Consider the following 25,670-nt stretch of genomic DNA (forward strand, 5'->3'; position numbering starts at 1 on the left):
TAATGGAATTGACAGGGAGCTCTCAGTAATCTGGTGAGATCTCACAGTGATAAGGGGATCTGGTGAAAGGTCACACTGATATTGGGATAAGTGGAGATCTCACAGTGATATTGAGATCTGGACAGAGCTCACAGTCATACTGATATCTTGAAAGAGCTCACAGTGATGTTGGGACCCTGAAAGATCTCAAAGTGTTATTGGGATTGGCAGAAATCTCAGATTGACATGGGGATCTAGACAGAGCTCAGAGTGATTTTGAATCTGAAGAGAGTGCAGAGTGAAATTGAGATCTGGAGAGAGCTCAGAGTGGCATGGGGATCTGAGAAATATCAGAGTGATATAGGGATTTGGAGAGATCTCACAGTGTTATTGTGATCCAGGTAGATCTCGCAGTGATATTGTTGTATGGCGAGATCTCAGAGTGATATTGGAATCCAGAGAGATCACACAGTGATGATGGGATCTGGTGAGATCTCACAGTGATATTGAGATCTGGAGAATGGTCAGACTGAAATTGGGATCAGTGGAGATGTCACGGTGATATTGGGATCTGGACAGAGCTCACAGCGATAGTGGGATCTGGAGAGGTCTCACTGTGATATTCGGATCCAGAGTAATCTCACTGAGATATTGGAAGCTGGAGAGAGCTCACAGTGATTTTGGAATCTGGAGAGAACTCAGAGTGATGTTGGGATATGGAGAGAGCTCACCGTCATATTGGGATAAGCAGAGAGCTCACATTGATATTGATATCTGGTGAGAGGTCACAGTGATGTTGGGATCCTGAAAGATCTCAAAGTGTTTTTGGGATTTGGAGAGACGTCAGAGTGATATTGGGATCTGGAGAGAGCCCACAGTGAGACTGGAATCTGGAGAGAGCGCAGCGTGAAAATGGGATCTTGAGAGAACACAAGGTGACTTTGGGATCTGGAGAAATGTCAGAGTGATACTGGGATCTGGGGAGATCTCACAGTGACTTTGGGATCTGGGGAGAACTCACGGTGATATTGGCATCTGGAGAGATCTCACAGTGATATTGAGATCTCAAGAATTGTCCGACGGATGTTGGGATCAGTGGAGAACTCTCGGTGATATTGGGATCTGGACAGAGCTCACAGTGATAGTGGGATCTGGAGAGGTCTCACTGTGATAATCGGATCCAGAGAAATCTCACAATGATTTTGGAATCTGAAGAGAACTCAGAGTGATGCTGGGATATGGAGAGAGCTCACAATCATAGTGAGATCAGTAGAGATCGCACAGTGACATTGCGATCTGGAAATGTTTACCAGTGTTATTGGGATCTGGAGCGAAGTCGCAGTGTTTGATAGATGACTCTGCAGATAGCTCAGGTGGTAATGGAATTACCAGGGAGCTCTCAGTGATATTGGGATCCGGAGAGATCTCACAGTGATATTGGGATATGTATAGGTGTCACAATGATATTGCGATCTGTAGAAAGCTCACAGTGATAGCGGGATCTAGAGAGATCTCTCAGTGATATTGGGCTGTCGAGACAGCTCACATTTATGTATGGTTTCTGAGAGATCTCACAGTGATTTGCGGTCTGGAGAAGGGTCAGTGTGATATTGGGATCTGGAGAGAGATCGCCATGATATTGGGATGAGGAGAGAGCTCACGCTGATATTGGGATCTGGCGAGAGCTCACAGTAAAACTGGGATCTGGAGAGAGCTCAGAGTGGCATGGGGATCTGGAGAAATGTCAGATTGATACTAGGATCTGGGGAGGGCTCACTGTGCTATTGGGATTAAGTTAAATCTCACACTGATATTGGGATCCAGACAGATCTCACAGTGATATTGATATATGGAGAGATTTCACAGTGATATTGAAATCCAGAGAGATTTCACAGTGATATTGGGATCTGTTGAGAGATCACAGTGTTACTGGGATCTGGAGTGAGCTCACCGTGATATTGAGATCTAGAAAAAATTCACAGGGATACTGGGATCTGGAGAGGTCTCACAGTGATATTTGGATCCAGACAGATGTCACGGTGAAATTAGGCTTTTGAGAGTGCTCACAGTGATGTTGTGATCCTGATAGATCTCACAGTGATATTGGGATCTGGAGAAAGGTCAGAGTGATATTGGGATATGGAGAAAGGTCAGAGTGGTATTGGGATTTGGGAAGATCTTACAGTGCTATTGGATCCAGGGAGATCTCACAATGATATTGCGATATCCGAAGTCTCACTATGATACTGGGATCTGGAGAGATTTTACTGTGATATTGGGCTCTTGATGGAGCTCGCAGTAATGTTGGGATCCTGAGAGATATCAGGGTGTTATTGGGATCTGGACAGAGCTTACAGTGCGATTGGTATCTGGAGAGAGCTCACAATGATATTGGGATGTGGGAAGAATTCAGAGTGGTATTCAGATACAGAGAGATATCACAGTGATACTGGGATCTTGAGAGAGCTCACAGTGATATTGGGATCTTCTGCGAGCTCACAGTGATTTTAGTATCTGGAGTGAGCTCACAGTGATATTGGGAACTGTCGAGATTTCACAGTGATATTCAGGTCGAGTGAGATCTCTCAGGAATGTTGTGTTCTCGAGAGAGATCACAGTGATATTGGTATCCTGAGAGAACTCACTGTGATATTGGGATCTGGAGAGAGCTCAAAGTGATATTGAGATCTAGAGAAGGATCACAGTGATACTGGGATCTGGATAGGTCTCAGGGTAATATTCAGATCAAGAGAGATATCATACTGACATTGGAATCTGGAGATAGTTCACAGTGATACTGAAATCCAGAGAGATCTCACTGTGATATTGTGATCAGGAGAGAGTGCACAGTGATGTTGGGATGTAAGAATATCTTACAATAATATTGGGATCAAGTGAAGCTCACATTGATATTGCAATCTAGAAAGAGCTCACAGTGATGTTGGGATCTGGAGAGAGCCCACAATGATATTGAGGTTTAGAAAGAGATCAAATTGATGCTGGCATCTAGAAAGAGCTCACGGTGATATTGAGATCTAGGAAGAGCTCCGGTGACATTGGGATCTGGAGAGAAATCACAGTGATATTGGGATCTGCATAGACAGCACAGTGATACTGGGACCTGGAGATCTCTAATGGTGTTACTGGGGTCTGCAGAGAGCTCACATTGATAATGGGATCTGGTGAGAGCCCACAGTGAGACTGGAATCTGGTTAGAGTGCAGAGTGAAAATGGGATCTCGTGAGATCTCAAGGTGACTTTGGAATCTGGAGAAATGTCAGAGTGTTAATGGGATCTCGGGAGATCTCACCGTGACTTTGGGATCTGGGGAGAATTCTCAGTGATATTGGCATCTGGAGAGAACTCACAGTGATATTGGGATCTGAAGAAATGTCAGACTGATGTTGGGATCAGTGGAGAACTCTCGGTGATATTGGGATTTGGACAGAGCTCACAGTGATAGTGGGATCTGGAGAGGTCTCACTGTGATATTCGGATCCAGAGAGATCTCACAATGATTTTGGAATCTGAAGAGAACTCAGAGTGATGTTGGGATGTGGAGTGAGCTCACAGTCATAGTGAGATCAGTAGAGATCACACAGTGACACTGCGATCTGGAAAGGTGGACCAGTGTTATTGGGATCTGGAGAGAAGTCACAGTGTTTGATAGTGGACTCTGCTGATAGCTCAGGTGGTAATGGAATTGGCAGGGAGCTCTCAGTGATATTGTGATCTGGAGAGATCTCACAGTGATATTGGGATACATATAGGTGTCACAATGATATTGCGATCTGTAGAAAGCTCACAGTGATAGCGGGATCTAGAGAGATCTCTCAGTGATATTGGGATGTCGAGAGATCTCACATTTATGTCTGGTTTCTGAGAGATCTCACAATGATTTGCGGTCTGGAGAAGGGTCAGTGTGATATTGGGATCTGGAGAGAGATCGCCATGATATTGGGATGAGGAGAGAGCTCACGCTGATATTGGGATCTGGGGAGAGCTCACAGTAAAACTGGGATCTGGAGAGAGCTCAGAGTGGCATGGGGATCTGGAGAAATGTCAGATTGATACTAGGATCTGGGAGGGCTCACAGTGCTATTGGGATTAAGTTAGATCTCACATTGATATTGGGATCCAGACAGATCTCACAGTCATATTGGGATCTGGAGAAATGTCAGACTGATATTGTGATCAATGGAATCTCACAGTGATATTGGGATCTGGACAGAACTCACGGCGATAGTGGGATCTGGAGAGGTCTCACTGTGATATTCGGATCCAGAGTAATCTCACTGAGATAGTGGGAGCTGGAGAGAACTCACAGTGATTTTGGAATCTGGAGAGAACTCAGAGTGATGTTGGGATATGGAGAGAGCTCACCGTCATATTGGGATCAGCAGAAATCTCACAGTGACATTGGGACCTCGAGAGAGGTCACAGTGTTATTGGGATCTGGAGTGTGCTTACATTTATTGGGAAATGTTGAGAGCTCACATTGATATTGATATCTGGTGAGAGGTCACAGTGATGTTGGGATCCTGAAAGATCTCAAAGTGTTTTTGGGATTTGGAGAAAGGTCAGAGTGATATTGGGATCTGGAGAGAGTCCACAGTGAGACTGTAATCTGGAGAGAACTCAGAGTGATGTTGGGATATGGAGCGAGCACACAGTCATATTGGGATCAGCAGAGATCTCACAGTGACATTGGGTTCTGGAAAGATGTGATAGTGTTATTGGTATCTGGACAGAAGTCACAGTGATTGACAGAGGACTCTACAGATAGCTCAGGTGGCAATGGAATTGACAGGGAACTCTCAGTGATATGGGGATCCAGAGAATTCGCACAGTGATATTGGGATATGGAGAGATGTCACGGCGATATTGTGATCTGTAGAGAGGTCTCAGTGAAACTGGGATTTAGAGAGATCTCACAGTGATATTGGGATCTCGAGAGAGCTCACATTGATGTTTGGATTCTGAGAGATCTCACAGTGATATTGGGGTCTCGAGAAAGTTCAGAGTGATATTGGGATCTGGAGAGAGATCGCAGTGATATTGGGATGAGGAGAGAGCTCACGCTGGTATTGGGATCTGGACAGAGCTCACAGTGATATTGATATCTTGAGAGAGCTTACAGTGATGTTGGGATCCTGAAAGATCTCAAAGTGTTTTTGGGATCTGGAGAAAGCTCACAGTGAGTTTGAATCTGAAGAGAGCACACAGTGAAATTGAGATCTGGAGAGAGCTCAGACTGGAATGGGGATCTGGAGAAATATGAGAGTGATATTGGGATTTGGATATATCTCACAGTGCTATTGATATCCAGGTAGATCTCGCAGTGATATTGTTGTATGGAGAGATCTCAGATTGATATTGGAATCCAGAGAGATCACACAGTGATGTTGGGATCTGGAGAATGGTCAGACTGATATTGGGATCAGTTGAGATCTCACGGTGATATTGGGATCTGGATAGAGCTCACAGTGATAGTGGGATCTGGAGAGGTCTCACTGTGATATTCGGATCCACAGAGATCTCACAGTGTTAATGGGAGCTGGATAGAGCTCACAGTGTTTTTGGAATTTGGAAAGAACTCAGAGTGATGTTGGGATATGGAGAGAGCTAACAGTCATATTGAGATCAGTAGAGATCTCAAAGTGATATTGGGATCTGGAAAGATTGAACAGTGTTATTGGGATCTGGAGACAACTCTCAGTGATGATAGAAGACTCTGCAGATAGCTCAGGTGGTAATGGAATTGACAGGGAGCTCTCAGTAATCTTTTGAGATCCCACAGTTATATTGGGATCTGGAGAAAGGTCAGATTGATATTGGGATCAATGGAGATCTCACGGTGATATTGAGAATGAACAGAGCTCATAGTCATATTGATATCTTGAAAGAGCTCACAGTGATGTTGGGACCCTGAAAGATCTCAAAGTGTTATTGGGATCTGCAGAAATCTCAGATTGATATAGGGATATAGACAGAGCTCAGAGTGAGTAGGAATCTGAAGAGATTGCAGAGTGAAACTGATATCAGGAGAGAGCTCAGAGTAGCATGGGGATGTGAGAAATATCAGAGTGATATAGGGATTTGGAGAGATCTCACAGTGTTATTGTGATCCAGGTAGATCTTGCAGTGTTATTGTTGTATGGAGAGATCTCAGAGTGATATTGGAATCCAGAGAGATCACACAATGATGTTGGGATCTGGTGAGATCTCATAGTGATATTGGGATCTGGAGAATGGTCAGACTGAAAATGGGATCAGTGGAGATCTCATGGTGATATTGGGATCTGGACAGGGCTCACAATATTAGTGGGATCTGGAGAGGTCTCACTGTGATATTCGGATCCAGACCGATCTCACTGAGATATTGGGAGCTGGAGAGAGCTCACAGTGATTTTGGAATCTGGAGAGAACTCAGAGTGATGTTGGGATATGGAGAGAGCTCACTGTCATATTGGGGTCAGCAGAAATCTCACAGTGACATTGGGATCTCGAGAGAGCTCACAGTGATATTGGGATCTGGAGTGTGCTTACATTTATTGGGAAATGTTGAGAGCTCACTTTGATATTGATATCTGGTGAGAGGTCACAGTGATGTTGGGATCCTGAAAGATCTCAAAGTGTTTGTGGGATTTGGAGAGACGTCAGAGTGATATTGGGATCTGGAGAGAGCCCACAGTGAGACTGGAATCTGGAGAGAGCGCAGAGTGAAAATGGGATCTCGAGAGAGCTCAAGGTGACTTTGGGATCTGGAGAAATGTCAGAGTGATACTGGGATCTGGGGAGATCTCACAGTGACTTTGGGATCGGGGGAGAACTCACGGTGATATTGGCATCTGGAGTGATCTCACACTGATATTGGGATCTGAAGAAATGTCAGACGGATGTTGGGATCAGTGGAGAACTCTCGGTGATATTGGGATCTGGACAGAGCTCACAGTGATAGTGGGATCTGGAACGGTCTCACTGTGATGTTCGGATCCAGAGGGATCTCACAATGATTTTGGAATCTGAAGAGAACTCAGAGTGATGTTGGGATATGGAGAGAGCTCACAGTCATAGTGAGATCAGTAGAGATTGCACAGTGACATTGCAATCTGGAAAGGTTGACCAGTGTTATTGGGATCTGGAGAGAAGTCACAGTGTTTGATAGATGACTCTGCAGATAGCTCAGGTGGTAATGGAATTGGCAGGGAGCTCTCAGTGATATTGTGATCTGGAGAGATCTCACAGTGATATTGGGATACGTAGAGGTGTCATGATGATATTGCGATCTGTAGAAAGGTCACAGTGAAAGCGGGATCTAGAGAGATCTCTCAGTGATATTGGGATGTCGAGAGAGCTCACATTTATGTCTGGTTTCTGAGAGATCTCACAGTGATATTGCGATCTGGAGAAGGGTCAATGTTATATTGGAATCTGGAGAGAGATCGCCATGATATTGGGATGTGGAGAGAGCTCACGCTGATATTGGGATCTGGCGAGAGCTCACAGTAAAACTGGGATCTGGAGAGAGTTCAGAGTGGCATGGGGATCTGGAGAAATGTCAGATTGATACTAGGATCTGGGGAGGGCTCACTGTGCTATTGGGATTAATTTAGATCTCACATTGATATTGGGATCCAGACAGATCTCACAGTGATATTGATATATGGAGAGATTTCACAGTGATATTGAAATCCAGAGAGATTTCACAGTGATATTGGAACCTGGTGAGAGATCACAGTGTTACTGGGATCTGTAGTGAGCCCACAGTGATATTGAGATCGAGAGAAAATTCACAGTGATACTGTAATCTGGAAAGATCTCACAGTGATATTTGTATCCAGAGTGATTTCACTGTGAAATTAGGCTTTTGAGAGTGCTCACAGTGATGTTGTGATCCTGATAGATCTCACAGCGATATTGGGATCTGGAGAAAGGTCAGAGTGATATTGGGATATGGAGAAAGGTCAGAGTGATATTGGGATTTGGGCAGATCTTATAGTGCTATTGGATCCAGGTTGATCTCACAGTGATATCAGGATCCAGGGAGATCTCACAATGATACTGAGATATGCTGAAGTCTCACAATGATGTTGGGGTCTGGTGAGATCTGACAGTGATATGGGGATCTGGAGTGAGCTCACAGTGATATTGGGAACTGTAGAGAGCTCACAGTGCTTTTGATATCGAGAGAGCATTCACAGTGATACTGGGATCTGGAGAGATTTTACAGTAATATTGGGTTCTTGAGGGAGCTCGCAGTAATGTTGGGATCCTGAGAGATGTCAGGGTGTTATTGGGATCTGGACAGAGCTTACAGTGCGATTGGTATCTGAAGAGATCCCACAGTGATATTGAGATCCAGGAAGAGCTCCAGTGACATTGGGATCTGGAGAAAAATCACAGAGATATTGGGATCTGCATAGACAGCACAGTGATACTGGGACCTGGAGAGATCTAATGGTGTTACTGGGGTCTGCAGAGAGCTCACAGTGATAATGGGATCTGGAGAGATGTCACAGTGATATTGGGACCTGGAGAGAGATCACAGTGATATTGGGATCTGGAGACATGTCAGACTGATATTGGGATCAGTGGAATCTCACGGTGATATTGTGATCTGGACAGAGATCACAGTGATAGTGGGATCTGGAGAGGTCTCACTGTGATATTCGGATACAGAGAGATCTCACAGTGATTTTGGGACCTGGAGAGAGCTCACAGTGATTTTGGAATCTGGAGAGAACTCAGAGTGATGTTGGGATATGGAGAGATCTCACAGTCATATTGGGATCAGCAGAGATCTCACAGTGACATTGGGATCTGGAAAGATGTAATATTGTTATTGGGATCTGGATAGAAGTCACAGTGAAAGACAGAGGACTCTGAAGTTAGCTCAGGTGGTAATGGAATTGAGAGGGAACTCTCAGTGCTATGGGGATACAGAGAAATCACACAGTGATATTGGGATATGGAGAGATGTCACGGCGATATTGTGATCTGTAGAGAGGTCTCAGTGATACTGGGATCTAGAGAGATCGCACAGTGATATTGGGATCTCGAGAGAGCTCACATTGATGTTTGGATTCTGAGAGATCTCACAGTGATATTGGGGTCTCGAGAAAGTTCAGTGTGATATTGGGATCTGGAGAGAGATCACAGTGATATTGGGATGAGGAGAGAGCTCACGCTGGTATTGGGATCTGGACAGAGCTCACAGTGATATTGATATCTTGAGAGAGCTCACAGTGATGTTGGGATCCTGAAAGATCTCAAAGTGTTATTGGGATCTGGAGAAAGCTCACAGTGATATTGGAATCCAGAGAGATCTCACAGTGATGTTGGGATCTGGAGAGACCTCACAGTGATATTGGGATCTGGAGAATGGTCAGACTGAAAAAGGGATCAGTTGAGAACTCACGGTGATATTGGGATCTGGACTCAGCTCAAAGTGATAGTGGGATCTGGAGAGGTCTCACTGTGATATTCGGATCCAGAGAGATCTCTCAGTGATATTGGGAGCTGGAGAGAGCTCACAGTGATTTTGGAATTTGGAAAGAACTCAGACTGATGTTGGGATATGGAGAGAGCTCACAGTCATATTGAGATCAGTAGAGATCTCAAAGTGATATTGGGATCTGGAAAGATGGAACAGTGTTATTGGGATCTGGAGACAACTCTCAGTGATGATAGAGGACTCTGCAGATAGCTCAGGTGGTAATGGAATTGACAGGGAGCTCTCAATAATCTGGTGAGATCTCACAGTGATATTGGGATCTGGAGAAAGGTCAGACTGATATTGGGATAATTGGAGTTCTCACAGTGATATTGAGATCTGGACAGAGCTCACAGTCATATTGATATCTTGAAAGAGCTCACAGTGATGTTGAGACCATGAAAGATCTCAAAGTGTTATTGGGATCTGGAGAAATCTCAGATTGATATAGGGATCTAGACAGATCGCAGAATGAGTTTGAATCTGAAGAGAGTGCAGAGTGAAATTGAGATCTGGAGAGAGCTCAGAGTGGCATGGGGATCTGAGAAATATCAGATTGATATAGGGATTTGGAGATATCACACAGTGTTATTGTGATCCAGGTAGATCTCGCAGTGATATTGCTGTATGGAGAGATCTCACATTGATATTGGAATCCAGAAAGATCACAAAGTGATGTTGGGATCTGGTTGAGATCTCACAGTGATATTGGGATCTGGAGAATGGTCAGACTGAAATTGGGATCAGTGGAGATCTCAGGGTGATATTGGGATCTGGACAGAGCTTACAGTGTTAGTGGGATCTGGACAGGTCTCAATGTGATATTCGGATCCAGAGAGATCTCACAGTGATATTGGGATCTGGAGAAAGGTCAGACTGATATTGGGATCAGTGGAGATCTCATGGTGATATTGGGATCTGGACAGAGCTCACAGTGATATTGGGATCTGGAGAGGTCTCACTGTTATATTCGGATCCAGAGAGATCTCACAGTGATATTGGGAGTTGGAGAGAACTCAGAGTGATGTTGGGATATGGATAAAGCTCTCAGTCATATTGAGATAAGTAGAGATCTCACAGTGATATTGGGATCTGGAAAGATGTAACAGTGTTATTGGGATCTGTAGAGAAGTCACAGTGATTGATTGAGAACTCTGCAGATAGCTCAGGTGGTAATGGAATTGACAGGGAGCTCTCAGTGATATTGGATCCGAAGTGATCTCACAGTGATATTGGGATATGGAGAGATGTCACGTTGATATTGCCATCTGTAGAAAGGTCACAGTGATACTCGGATCTAAAGAGATCTCACAGCGATATTGGTATCTCGAGAGAGCTCGCATTGTTATTCGGATCTGGAGTGAGCTCGCAGTGATATTGGGAACTGTAATGAGCTGACAGTGATATTGACATCTAGAGAAAGTTCACAGTGATACTGGGATCTGGAGAGATCTCACAGTGACATTCGGATCCTGAGAGTTCTCATGGTGAGATTAAGCTTTCCAGAGATCTGGCAGTGATGTTGGAATCCTGAGATATCTCACAGTGATATTGGGATCTGGAGAAAGGTCAGAGTGATATTGGGATATGGAGAAAGGTCAGAGTGATATTGGGATTTGGGGAGATCTTACAGTGCTATTGGATCCAGGTTGATCTCACAGTGATATCGGGATCCAGGGAGATCTCACAATGATACTGAGATATGCCTAAGTCTCACAATGATGTTGGGATCTGGTGAGATCTGACTGTGATATGGGGATCTGGAGTGAGCTCACAGTGATATTGGGAACTGTAGAGAGCTCACAGTGCTTTTGATATCGAGAGAGCGTTCACAGTGATACTGGGATCTGGAGAGATTTTACAGTGATATTGGGTTCTTGAGGGAGCTCGCAGTAATGTTGGGATCCTGAGAGATGTCAGGGTGTTATTGGGATCTGGACAAAGCTTACAGTGCGATTGGTATCTGAAGAGAGCTCACAGTGATATTGAGATCTAGGAAGAGCTCCGGTGACATTGGGATCTGGAGAAAAATCACAGATATATTGGGATCTGCATAGACAGCACAGTGATACTGGGACCTGGAGAGATCTAATGGTGTTACTGGGGTCTGGAGAGAGCTCACAGTGATAGTGGGATCTGGAGAGGTCTCACTGTGATATTCGGATACAGAGAGATCTCACAGTGATTTTGGGACCTGGAGAGAGCTCACAGTGATTTTGGAATCTGGAGAGACCTCCGAGTGATGTTGGGATATGGAGAGTGCTCACAGTCATATTGGGATCAGCAGAGATCTCACAGTGACATTGGGATCTGGAAAGATGTAATATTGTTATTGGGATCTGGATAGAAGTCACAGTGATTGACAGAGGACTCTGAAGATAGCTCAGGTGGTAATGGAATTGAGAGGGAACTCTCAGTGCTATGGGGATCCAGAGAAATCGCACAGTGATATTGTGATATGGAGAGATGTCACGGCGATATTGTGATCTGTAGAGAGGTCTCAGTGATACTGGGATCTAGAGAGATCTCACAGTGATATTGGGATCTCGAGAGAGCTCACACTGATGTTTGGATTCTGAGAGATCTCACAGTGATATTGGGGTCTCGAGAAAGTTCAGTGTGATATTGGGATCTGGAGAGAGATCACAGTGATATTGGGATGAGGAGAGAGCTCACGCTGGTATTGGGATCTGGACAGAGCTCACAGTGATATTGATATCTTGAGAGAGCTCACAGTGATGTTGGGATCCTGAAAGATCTCAAAGTGTTATTGGGATCTGGAGAAAGCTCACAGTGATATTGGAATCCAGAGAGATCTCACAGTGATGTTGGGATCTGGTGAGACCTCACAGTGATATTGGGATCTGGAGAATGGTCAGACTGAAAAAGGGATCAGTTGAGAACTCACGGTGATATTGGGATCTGGACTCAGCTCAAAGTGATAGTGGGATCTGGAGAGGTCTCACTGTGATATTCGGATCCAGAGAGATCTCTCAGTGATATTGGGAGCTGGAGAGAGCTCACAGTGATTTTGGAATTTGGAAAGAACTCAGACTGATGTTGGGATATGGAGAGAGCTCACAGTCATATTGAGATCAGTAGAGATCTCAAAGTGATATTGGGATCTGGAAAGATGGAACAGTGTTATTGGGATCTGGAGACAACTCTCAGTGATGATAGAGGACTCTGCAGATAGCTCAGGTGGTAATGGAATTGACAGGGAGCTCTCAATAATCTGGTGAGATCTCACAGTGATATTGGGATCTGGAGAAAGGTCAGACTGATATTGGGATAATTGGAGTTCTCACAGTGATATTGAGATCTGGACAGAGCTCACAGTCATATTGATATCTTGAAAGAGCTCACAGTGATGTTGGGACCGTGAAAGATCTCAAAGTGTTAATGGGATCTGGAGAAATCTCAGATTGATATAGGGATCTAGACAGATCGCAGAATGAGTTTGAATCTGAAGAGAGTGCAGAGTGAAATTGAGATCTGGAGAGAGCTCAGAGTGGCATGGGGATCTGAGAAATATCAGATTGATATAGGGATTTGGAGATATCACACAGTGTTGTTGTGATCCAGGTAGATCTCGCAGTGATATTGTTGTATGGAGAGATCTCACATTGATATTGGAATCCAGAAAGATCACACAGTGATGTTGGGATCTGGTTGAGATCTCACAGTGATATTGGGATCTGGAGAATGGTCAGACTGAAATTGGGATCAGTGGAGATCTCAGGGTGATATTGGGATCTGGACAGAGCTTACAGTGATAGTGGGATCTGGAGAGGTCTCATAGTGATATTGGGAGCTGGAGAGAGCTCAAAGTGATTTTGGAATCTGGAGATAACTCAGAGTGCCGTTGGGATATGGAGAGAGCTCACAGTCATGGTGAGATCAGCAGAGATCTCACAGTGACATTGCGATCTGGAAAGATGGAACAGTGTTATTTGGATCTGGAGAGAAGTCACAGTGATTGATTGAATCTGCAGATAGCTCAGGTGGTAATGGAATTGACAGGGAACTCTCAGTGATATTGGGATCCGGAGAGATCTCACAGTGATATTGGGATATGGCGGGGTGTCACGATGATATTGCGATCTGTCGAAAGGTCACAGTGATACCTGGATCTAGAGAGGTCTCTCAGTGATATTGGGATCTCGAGAGAGCTCACATTTATATCTGGTTTCTGAGAGATCTCACAGTGATATTGGGGTCTGGAGAAGGGTCAGAGTGATAATGGGATCTGGAGAGAGATCGTCGTGATATTGGGATGAGCAGAGAGCTCACGCTGATATTGGGATCTGGTGAGAACTCACAGTGTTATTCGGATCCTGAAAGATCTCATGGTGAGATTAGGCTTTCCAGAGAGCTCACAGTGATGTTGGGATCCTGAGAGATCTCACAGTGATATTGGGATCTGGAGAAATGTCAGAATAATATTGGGATCTGGAGTGAGATCACAGTTATATTGGGATCTGGACAAATGTCATAATGATATTGGAATTTGGGGAGATCTCACCGTTCTATTGTGATCCAGGTAGATCACGCAGTGATATTGTGGTATGGAGAGATCTCACCATGACACTGGAATCCAGAGAGATCTCACAGTGATGTTGGTGTATGGAGAGATATCACAGTGATATTTGGATCTGGGAAACTTCAGACTGATATTGGGAACTGTGCTATTGGGATCCCGTGACATCTCACATTAATATTGGGATCCAGGAAGATCTCACAGTGATATTACGATATGGAGAGATCTCACATTGATATTGGATTCCAGAGAGATCATACAGTGCTATTGGGATCTGAACAGAGCTCACAGTGATATTGAGATCGGGAGATATCTCATTGTGATATTCGGATCCAGAGATATGGGCAACTGGAGAGAGCTCACAGTGATACCAGGGTCTGGGAGAGCTCAAAGTGATGTTGGCATCTTCAGAGATCTCACAGTGATATTGGGACCTGGAGAGAGCGTAGTGTGTTATTGGGATCTGGAAAGTGCGTGCAGTGATATTGGGATGTAGGAAGCGCTCACAGTGAAATTGGGATCTGGAGAGAGCTCACAGTGATATTGAGATAGAGAAAGAGCTCAAAATGATTTTGGAATCTGGATCGCGCTCACAGTGATATTGAGATCTAGAAAGAGCTCGTGGTGATATTGGGATCTAAAAAGATGTTACAGTGATGTTGGATTCTGCAGTGATATCACATTGATACTGAGAATGAGAAAGAATGTTCTTGGGATCCAGGGAGATGTCACAGTGTTATTGGGATCTGGAGAAAGCTCACAGTGATAATGGAATCTTGAAAGATCTCACAAAGATATTGTGATCTAGAAAGAGCTCACAGTGATATTTGGATATGGAGTACAGTTATTGGAAAATGTAGAGAGCTCACATTGATATTGATATCTTGTGAGAGGTCACAGTGTTGTTGGGATCCTGAAAGATCTCAAAGTGTTTTTGGGATTTGGAGAAAGGTCAGAGTGATATTGGGATCTGGAGAGAGCCCACAGTGAGACTGGAATCTGGAGAGAGTGCAGAGTGAAATTGGGATCTGGAGAGAGCTCAGGGTGACATTGGGATCTGGAGAAAGGTCAGAGTAATACTGGGATCTGGGGAGATCTCACAGCGAGTTTGGGATCTGGGGAGAACTCACGGTGATATTGGCATTTGGAGAGAGCTCACAGTGATATTGGCATCTGGAGACATGTCAGAGTGATATTGGGATCTGTGGAGATCTCACAATGCTATTGTGATCTAGAGATATCTCACAGTGATGTTGGGATCTGGTGAGATCTCACAATGATGTTGGGATCTTGTGAGATATCACAGTGATATTGAGATCTGGAGAATGGTCAGACGGATGTTGGGATCAGTGGAGAACTCTCGGTGATATTGGGATCTGGACAGAGCTCACAGTGATAGTGGGATCTGGAGAGGTCTCACAGTGATATTGGGAGCTGGAGAGAGCTGAAAGTGATTTTGGAATCTGGAGAGAACTCAGAGTGATGTTGGAATATAGAGAGAGCTCACAGTCATAATGAGATCAGTAGAGATCTCACAGTGACATTGCAATCTGGAAAGATGGAACAGTGATATTGGGATCTGGAGAGAAGTCATGGTGATTGATAGAGGACTCTGCAGATAGCTCAGGTGGTAATGGAATTGGCAGGGAGCTCTCAGTGATATTGGATCTGGAGAGATCTCAAAGTGATATTGGGATACGGAGAGGTGTCACGATGATATTGCGATATGTAGAAAGGTCACAGTGTTACCGGGATCTAGCGAGATCTCTCAGTGATATTGGGATCTCGAGAGAGCTCACATTTATGTCTGGTTTCTGAGAGATCTCACAGTGATATTGCGGTCTGGAGAAGGGTCAGAGTGATATTGTGATCTGGAGAGAGGTCGCCGTGATATTGGGATGAGGAGAGAGCTCACACTGATATTGCGATCTGGAGAGAGCTCACAGTGAAATTGGGATCCGGAGATAGCTCAGAGCGGCATGGGGATCTGGAGAACTGTCACAGTGATACTGGGATCTGGGGAGGGCTCACTGTGCTAATGGGATTAAGTTAGATCTCACTTTGATATTGGGATCCAGTTAGATCTCACAGTGCTATTGATATATGGAGAGATTTCACAGTAATATTGAAATCCAGAGAGATCTGACTGTGATATTGGGATCTGGAGAAATGTCAGACTGATATTGGGATTTGGGGAGATCTCACAGTGATATTGGGATCCAGGGAGATCTCACAATGGCATTGAGATATGCCGAAGTCTCACAGTGATGTTGAGATCTGGTGAGATCTCACAGTGATATTGGGATCTGGAGTGAGCTCACAGTGATATTGTGAACTGTAGAGAGCTCACAGTGCTTTTGAGATCTAGAGAGAGTTCACAGTGATACTGGGATCGGGAGAGATCTTACAGTGATATTGGGCTCTTGAGGGAGCTCGCAGTAATGTTGGGATTCTGAGAGATCTCACCATGGTGTTGAGATCTGGAGAAAGGTCAGGGTGTTATTGGGATCTGGACAGAGATTACAGCACGATTTGCATCTGGAGAGAGCTCACAGTGATATTGGGATCTGGGCAGAATTCCCAGTGGTATTCAGATACAGATAAATATCACAGTGATACTGGGATCTTGAAAGAGCTCACAGTGATATTGGGATCTGCTGCGAGCTCACAGTGATTTTAGGATCTGGAGTGAGCTCACAGTGATATTGGGAACTGTAGAGATTTCACAGTGATATTCAGATCCAGAGAGATCTCTCAGTGATATTGTGATCTTGAGAGAGCTCACAGTGAGGTTGGTATCATGAGAGAACTCACAGTGATGTTGGGATCTGGAGAGAGCTCAGCGTGATATTGGCATCCAGAGAGAGCTCAGAGTGATATTGAGATCTAGAGAAGGTTCACAGTGATACTGGGATCTGGAGAGATATCAGAGTGATATTCAGATCAAGAGAGATATCATGCTGATATTGGAATCTGGAGATAGGTCACAGTGATACTCATATCCGGAGAGAGCTCACAGTGATATAGCGATCAGGAAAGATCTCACAGTGATGTTGGGATCAGGAGAGGGCCCACAATGGTATTGAGGTTTAGAAAGAGCTCAAGTTGATGCTGGAATCTGGAAAGAGTTCACAGTGATATTGAGATCTAGGAAGAACTCCCGGTGACATTGGGATCTGGAGAGAACTCAGTCAGATATTGGGATCAGGAGTGAGCTCACAGTGTTATCTGGATATGGAGAGATGTCACAGTGATATTTGAATCCAGAGAGATCTCACAGTGATATTTGGATCTGGAGTTAGCTTTCATTGAGTTTGGGATCTAGACATAGTTCACAGTGATACTGGGATCTGAAGAGATCTCACAGTGATATTGCAATCTCAGGAGATCTCACAGTGATATTGGGATCTGGAGTGAGCTCTCAGTTTTATTGGGAACGGTAGAGAGCTCACATTGACATTGATATCTTGCGAGAGCTCACAGTGATGCTGGGATCCTGAAAGATGTCAAAGTGTTTTGGGGATTTGGAGAAAGGTCGGATTGATATTGGGATCTGAAGATAGCCCACAATGAGACTGGAATCTGGAGAAAGGTCAGAGTGATACTCAGTTCTGGGGAGATCTCACAGTGAGTGTGGGATCTGGAGAAAGATCAGAGTGATAAAGGGATCCTCGATATCTGACAGTGATATTGGGATCCTGGTAGATCTCACAGTGATATTGGGATCCAGGGAGATCTCACAGTGATATTGAGATATGGTGAGATCTCACTGTGATATTGGAATCCAGAGAGATCTCACAATGAAATTGGGAAATGTAGAGGGCTTGCAGTGATATTGAGATCTAAAGAGATTTCACAGTGATACTGGGTTCTGGAGAGGTCTCACAGTGACATTGGACTCTGGAGTGAGCTCACAGTGATACTGGGAACTGTAGAGATCTCCCACTGCTATTGGGATCTCAAAAGAGCTCATATTGATGTTGGAATCCTGAGAGAGCTCAGAGTGATATTGGCATCGGGAGAGAGCTCAGAGTGATATTGGTATCTGGAGAGTGATCGTAGTGATATTGGGATGAGGGGAGAGCTCATGCTGATATTGGGATTTGGAGGGAACTCACAGTGATATTGATATCTTGAGAGAGCTCACAGTGATGTTGGGATCCTGAAAGATCTCAAAGTGTTATTGGGATCTGGAGAAAGCTCAGAGTGATATGGGGATCTAGAGCGAGCTCACAGTGAGTTTGGAATCTGGAGAAAGCGCACAGTGAATTTGGGATCTGGAGCGAGCTCAGAGTGGCATGGGGATCTGAAGAAATGTCAGATTGATACTGGGATCTGGGGAGGTCTCACAGTGTTATTGGGATTAAGGTAGATCTCACAGAGATATTGGGATCCAGGCAGCTCTCACAGTGATATTGAGATATGGAGTGATTTCACAGTGATATTGGAATCCAGAGAGATCTCACAGTGATATTAGGATCTGGTGAGAGCTCACAGTGTTGCTGGGTTCTGGAGTGAGCTCACATTGCTATTGGGAACTGTAGGGAGCTCACAGTGATGTTGAGATCTAGAGAAGGTTTACCATGATACGGGGTTCTGGAGACAACTCACAGTGATATTTGGATCCAGAGAGATCTCACAGTGATATTTGGCTTTTGAAAGAGCTCACAGTGATGTTGGGATCATGAGAGATCTCACAGTGATATTGGGATCTGGAGAAAGGTCAGAGTGATATTGGGATCTGGAGAGAGATCGCAGTGATATTGGGATCTAGAGAGATGTCAGAGTGATATTGGGATTTGGGGAGATCTCACAGTGCTATTGTGTTCCAGGTAGATCTCGCAGTGATATTGTGGTTTGGAGAGATCTCACAGTGATGTTGGGATATGGATATATCTCACAGTGATATTGGGATCTGGGAAAGGTCAGACTGATATTGGGAGCTGTGGAGCTTTCACAGTGCTAATGGGATCCCGGGACATCTCACATTAATATTGGGATCCAGGAAGATCTTACAGTGATATTAAGATATGGAGAGATCTCACTGTGATATTCGGATCCAGAGAGATCTCACAGTGATATTGGGATCTGGACAGAGGTCAGAGTGATATTGAGATCTGGAGAGATCTCACAGTGATATGGACAGCTGGAGAGAGCTCACAGTGCTATTGGGATCTAGAGAGAATTCAGAGAGATGTTGGGATATGGAGAGAGCTCACAGTGATATTATGATCAGTAGAGATCTCACAGTGACATTGGGATCTGGAAAGATGTAACAGTGTTATAGGGATCTGGAGAGAAGTCACAGTGATTGATAGAGGAATCTGCAGTTTGCACAGGTGGTAATGGAATTGACAGGGAGCTCTCAGTGATATTGGGATCCGGAGAGATCTCACAGTGATATGGGGATATGGAGAGATGTCACAGTGATATTGGGATCTCGAGAAAGGTCAAAGTGATATTGGAATCTGGGGAGATCTCACAGTGCTTTTGAGATCCAAGTAGATCACACAGTGATATTGGGATCCAGGGAGATCTCACAGTGATATTGAGATATGCAGAGGTCTCAATGTGATAGCAGAATCCAGAGAAATCTCACAGTGATATTCGAATCTGCTGGGAGCTCAAAGTGATATTGGGATCTGGAGTGAGCTCACCGTGATGTTGGGAACTGTAGAGAGCTCACAGTGATATTGAGATCTAGAGAGAGTTCACAATGATACTGGGATCTGGAAAGATCTCACAGTGATATTGGGATCTTGAGTGAACTCACAGTGATGTTTTTATTGAGATCTGGAGAAAGGTCAGAGTGTTATTGGGATCTGGACGGAGCTCACAGTGTGATTGGTATCCGGAGAGAGTTCACAGAGCTATTGGGATTTGGGGAGATCTCACAGTGATATTGGGATACAGGGAGATCTCACAGTGATATTGAAATATGGAGAGATCTCACAGTGACATTGGGAACTGTAGAAAGCTTACAGATCTAGAGAGATTTCACAGTGACACTGGGATCTGGAAAGATCTCACAGTGATATTCAGATCAAGAGAGATCTCATAGTGCTACTGGGATCTTGAGAGAGCTCACAGTGATTTTGGGATCTCCTGAGAGCTCACAGTGACATTAGGATCTGGAGTGAGCTCACAGTGATATTGGGAACTGTAGAGATTTCACAGTGATATTCGGATCCAGAGAGATCTCTCAGTGTTATTGTGATCTCGAGAGAGCTCACAGTGATGTTGGTATCCTGAGAGATCTCACAGTGATATTGGGATCTGGAGAGAGCTCAGAGTGATATTGGCATCTGGAGAGAGCTCAGAGTGATATTGAGATCTAGACAAAGTTCACAGTGATACTGGGATCTGGAGAGTTCTCACAGTGATATTTGGATCCAGAGAGATGTCACAGTAATATTGGGATCTCGAGGGAGCTCACATTGATTTTGGGATCCTGAGAGAACTCACAGTGATATTGGGGCTGGGAAAAGGTCAGAGTGATATTGGTAACTGGAGAGTGATCACAGTGATATTGGGATCTGGAGAGAGTTCACGCTGATATTGGGATCTGGAGAGATCACACAGTGATATTGATATCTTGAGAGACATCACAGTGATGTTGGGATCCTGAAAATTCTCAAAGTGTTACTGGGATCTGGAAAAAGCAAAGAACGATATTGGGATCTGGTGAGAGCTCACAGTGAGTTTGGAATCTGGAGAGAGCGCACAGTGAAATTGGGTTCTGGAGAGAGTTCAGAGTGGCATTGGGATCTAGAGAATTGTCAGAGTGATACTGGGATCTGGGGAATTCTCACAGTGCTATTGGGATTAAGTTAGATCTCACAGTGCTATTGGGATATGGAGAGATGTCACAGTGATTTTGGGATCTGGAGAAAGGTCAGAGTGATATTGGGTTCTGGGAAGATCTCACAGTGCTATTGGGATCCAGGCAGAACCCACAGTGATATTGGGATCCAGGGAGATCTCACAGTGATATTGAGATATGGAGAGGTCTCACAGTGATATTGGAAACCAGAGAGATCTCACAGTGATATTCGGATTTGCAGAGAGCTCACAGTGATATTGGGATCTGTGGTGAGCTCACAGTGATATTGAGATCTCGAGAGAGCTCACAGTGCTGTTGTGATTCTGAGAGATCTCAGCGTGATATTGAGATCTGGAAAAAGATCAGAATGTTATTGGGATCTGGAGAGATCTCAGTGTGATTGGAATCTGGAGAGAGCTCACAGTGATATTGGGATCCAGGTAGATCTCACAGTGATTTTGGGATAAGGGAGATCTCACAGTGATATTGAAATAGGGAGAGATCCCACAGTGATACTGGGGTCTGGAGAAAGGTCAGAGTGATATTGGGATCTGGAGAGAGCTCACAGTGAGATGGGATATGGAGAGAGCTCACACTGTTATTGGGATCTGGAGAGATATCACAGTGATATTGGGATCTCGAGAGAGTCCACAGTGATGTTGAGATCGTGAGAGATCACATAGTGATGTTGGGTACTGGAGAAAGATCAGAGTGATTTTGGGATCTGTGGAGATCTCACAGTGATATTGGGAGCTGGAGAGACCGCACAGTGATATTGGGATCTGTAGTGAACTCAGTGTGATATTGGGATACGGAGGGAGCTCACAGTCTTATTGGGATCTGTAGAGGTCTCACAGTGTCATTGGGATCTGGAGAGATGTCACAGTGATATTGGGATCTCGAGAGAGAGCTCACAGTGATGTTCGGATCTGGTGAAAGGTCATAGTTACATTGGGTTCTGGGGAGATATCACAGTGATATTGGGATCTGCTGGGAGCTCACAGTGACATTGGTATCTGGAGTGAGCTCATAGTGATATTGGGAACTGTAGAGATCTCACAGTGATATTCGGATCCAGAGAGATCTTACAGTGATATTGTGATCTCAAGAGATCTCACAGTGATATTGTGATCTAGTGAAAGGTCAGAGTTATATTGAGATCTGGGGAGATCTCATAGTGACATTAAAGTATGGAGAGATCCCACAGTGATATTGGAATCCAGAGAGCTCTCACAGTGATTTGGGAATCTGCATTGCGCTCACAGTGATATTGAGAATGGCAGAGAGCTTACAGTGATATTGAGATCTAGAGACAGTTCACAGTGATACTGGGATCTGGACAGATGTCACAGTGATATTCTGATCCAGAGAGATCTCACGATGATTTTGGGATCTTGAGAGAGCTCACAGTAATGTTGGGATCTGGAGAGATCTCACAGTGATATTGGGATCTGGAGAAAGGTAAGGGTGATATTGGGATCTGTGGAGATCTCACAGTGCTATTAGGATCCATGGAGAGCTCACAGTGATATTGAGATATAGAGAGAGTTCACAGTGATAATGGTCTCTGGAGAGATCTCACTGGTGATGTTGAGATCCTGAGAGATCTCATCGGGTTATTGAGATCTGGAGAACGTTCAGAGTGTTATTGGGATCTGGAGAGAGCTCTCAGTGTGATTGGAATCTGGAAAGAGCTCACAGTGATATTGGGATCCAGGTAGATCTCACAGTAATGTTGGGATACAGGGAGATGTCACAGTGATATTGAAATATGTAGAGATCTCACAGTGATACTAGGAACTGTAGAGAACTTACAGTGATATTGAGATCTAGAGAGAGTTCACCATGATACTGGGATCTGGAGATAATTCACAGTGATATTGGAATCTTGAGAGATCTCACAGTGATATTGGGCTCTGGTAAAAGGTCAGAGTTATATTGGGATCTGGGGAGATCTCACAGTGATACTGGAATCCAGAGAACACTCACAGTGTTAATGGGATCCAGAGTGAGCTCACAGTGATATTGGGAACAGCAGGGAGCTTGCAGTGATATTGAAATCTAGAGAGAGATCACCGTGATGCTCGGATCTGGACAGTAGTCACAGTGATATACTGATCCAGAGAGATCTCACAGTGATTTTGGGATCTTGAGAGAGCTCACAGTGATGTTGGGATCTGGAGTGATGTCACAGTGATATTGGGATCTCGAGAGAGCCCACAGTGATGCTGAGATCATGAGAGATCTCACAGTGATGTTGGGATACAGGGAGATGTCACAGTGATATTGAAATATGTAAAGGTCTCACAGTGATACTGGGAACTGTAGATAACTTACAGTGATATTGAGATCTAGAGAGAGTTCACCATGATACAGGGATCTGGAGAGATCTCACAGTGATATTGGGCTCTGGTAAAAGATCAGAGTTATATTGGGATCTGGGGAGATCTCACAGTGATATTAAAGTATGGAGAGATCTCACAGTGATATTGGAATCCAGAGAGCACGCACAGTGTAAATGGGATCTGCAGTGAGCTCACAGTGATATTGGGAACAGCAGGGAGCTTACAGTGATATTGAAATCTAGTGAGAGTTCACAGTGATACTGGTCTCTGGAGAGATCTCACTGTGATATTCAGATCATGAGATAACTCACAGTGATGTTGGGTTCCTGAGAGATCTCACCTGGTTATTGAGATCTGGAGAAAGGTCAGAGTGTTATTGGGATCTGGAGAGAGCTCACAGTGCGATTGGTATCTGGTGAGAGCTCACAGTGATATTGGGATCCAGGTAGCTTTCACAGTGATATTGGGATACAGGGAGATGTCACAGTAATATTGAAATATGTAGAGATCCCACATCGATATTGGGAACTGTAGAGAACTTACAGTGATATTGAGATCTAGAGAGAGTTCACGTGATACTGGGATCTAGAGAGATCTCACAGTGATATTCAGACCCAGAGAGATCTCACAGTGATATTGGGATCTTGAGAGAGCACACAGTGAGAAGGGATATGGAGAGAACTCACAGTGATATTGGGTTCTGGGGAGATGTCACAGTGATATTGGGATCTCGAAAGAGCTCACAGTGATGTTGGGACCCTGAGAGATCTCACAGTGATATTGGGATCTGGGGACATCTCATAGTAATATTAAAGTATGGAGACATCTCACACTGATATTGGAATCCAGAGAGCTCTCACAGTGATTTGGGGATCTGTAGTGAGCTCAAAGTGACATTGAGAACGGCAGAGAACTTACAATTATATTGAGATCTAGAGAGAGTTCACAGTGATACTGGGAACAGGACAGATGTCACAGTGATATTCTGATCCAAAGAGATCTCACAATGATTTTGGGATCTTGAGAGAGCTCACAGTGATGTTGGGATCTGGAGAGATCTCACAGTGATATTGGGATCTGGAGGAAGGTCAAAGTGATGTTGAGACCCTGAGAGATCTCACAGTGATATTGGGATCTGATGAAAAGTCAGAGTTATATTGGGATCTAGAGATATCTCATAGTGCTATTAACATATGGAGACATCTCACAGTGATATTGGAATCCAGAGAGCTCTCGCAATGATTTGGGGCTCTGCAGTGAGCTCACAGTGATATTGAGAATGGCAGAGAGCTAACAATGATATTGAGATCTAGAGAGAGTTCACAGTGATACTGGGATCTGGACAGATGTCACTGTGATATTCTGATGCAGATAGATCTCACAATGATTTTGGGATCTTGAGAGAGCTCACAGTGATGTTGGGATCTGGAGAGTTCTCACAGTGATATTGGGATCTGGAGAAAGGTCAAAGTGATATTGGAATCTGGAGACAGCTCATGGTGATACTGGGATCTTGCGAGCGCTCACAGAGATGTTGGGATCTGGAGAAAGGTCACTGTGATTTTGGGATCTGTGGAGATCTCACAGTGCTATTGGGATCAATGGAGAGCTCTCAGTGATATTGAAATCTAGATAGAGTTCACAGTGATACTGGTCTCTGGAGAGATCTCACTGTGATATTCAGATCCGGAGATATCTCATAGTGATGTTGGGTTCCTGAGAGATCTCACCCGTTATTGAGATCTGGAGAAAGGTCAGAGTGTTATTGGGATCTGGAGAGAGCTCACAGTGCGATTGGTATCTGGCGAGAGCTCACAGTGATATTGGGATCCAGGTAGATCTCACAGCGATATTGGGATACAGGGAGATGTCACAGTGATATTGAAATATATAGAGATCTCACGGTGATATTGGGAACTGTAGAGAACTTACAGTGATATTGAGATCTAGAGAGAGTTTACGTGATACAGGGATCTGGACAGATGTCACAGTGATATTCTGATCCAGAGAGATCTCACAATGATTTTGGGATCTTGAGAGAGCTCACAGTGATGTTGGGATCTGGAGGAAGGTCAAAGTGATGTTGGGACCCTGAGAGATCTCACAGTGATATTGGGATCTGGTGAAAAGTCAGAGTTATATTGGGATCTGGGGATATCTCATAGTGATATTAATGTATGGAGACATTTCACATTGATATTGGAATCCAGAGAGCTCTTGCAGCGATTTGGGGATCTGCAGTGAGCACACAGTGACGTTGAGAACGGCAGAGAGCTTACAATGATATTGAGATCTGGAGAGAGTTCACAGTGATACTGGGATCTGGACAGATGTCACAGTGATATTCTGATCCAGAGAGATCTCACAATGATTTTGGGATCTGGACAGATGTCACAGTGATATTCTGATCCAGAGAGATCTCACAATGATTTTGGGATCTTGAGAGAGCTCACAGTGATGTTTGGATCTGGAGAGTTCTCACAGTGA

Source organism: Carcharodon carcharias, chromosome 16, assembly GCF_017639515.1.
Source record: "Carcharodon carcharias isolate sCarCar2 chromosome 16, sCarCar2.pri, whole genome shotgun sequence".
Classification (NCBI taxonomy): Eukaryota; Metazoa; Chordata; class Chondrichthyes; order Lamniformes; family Lamnidae; genus Carcharodon; species Carcharodon carcharias.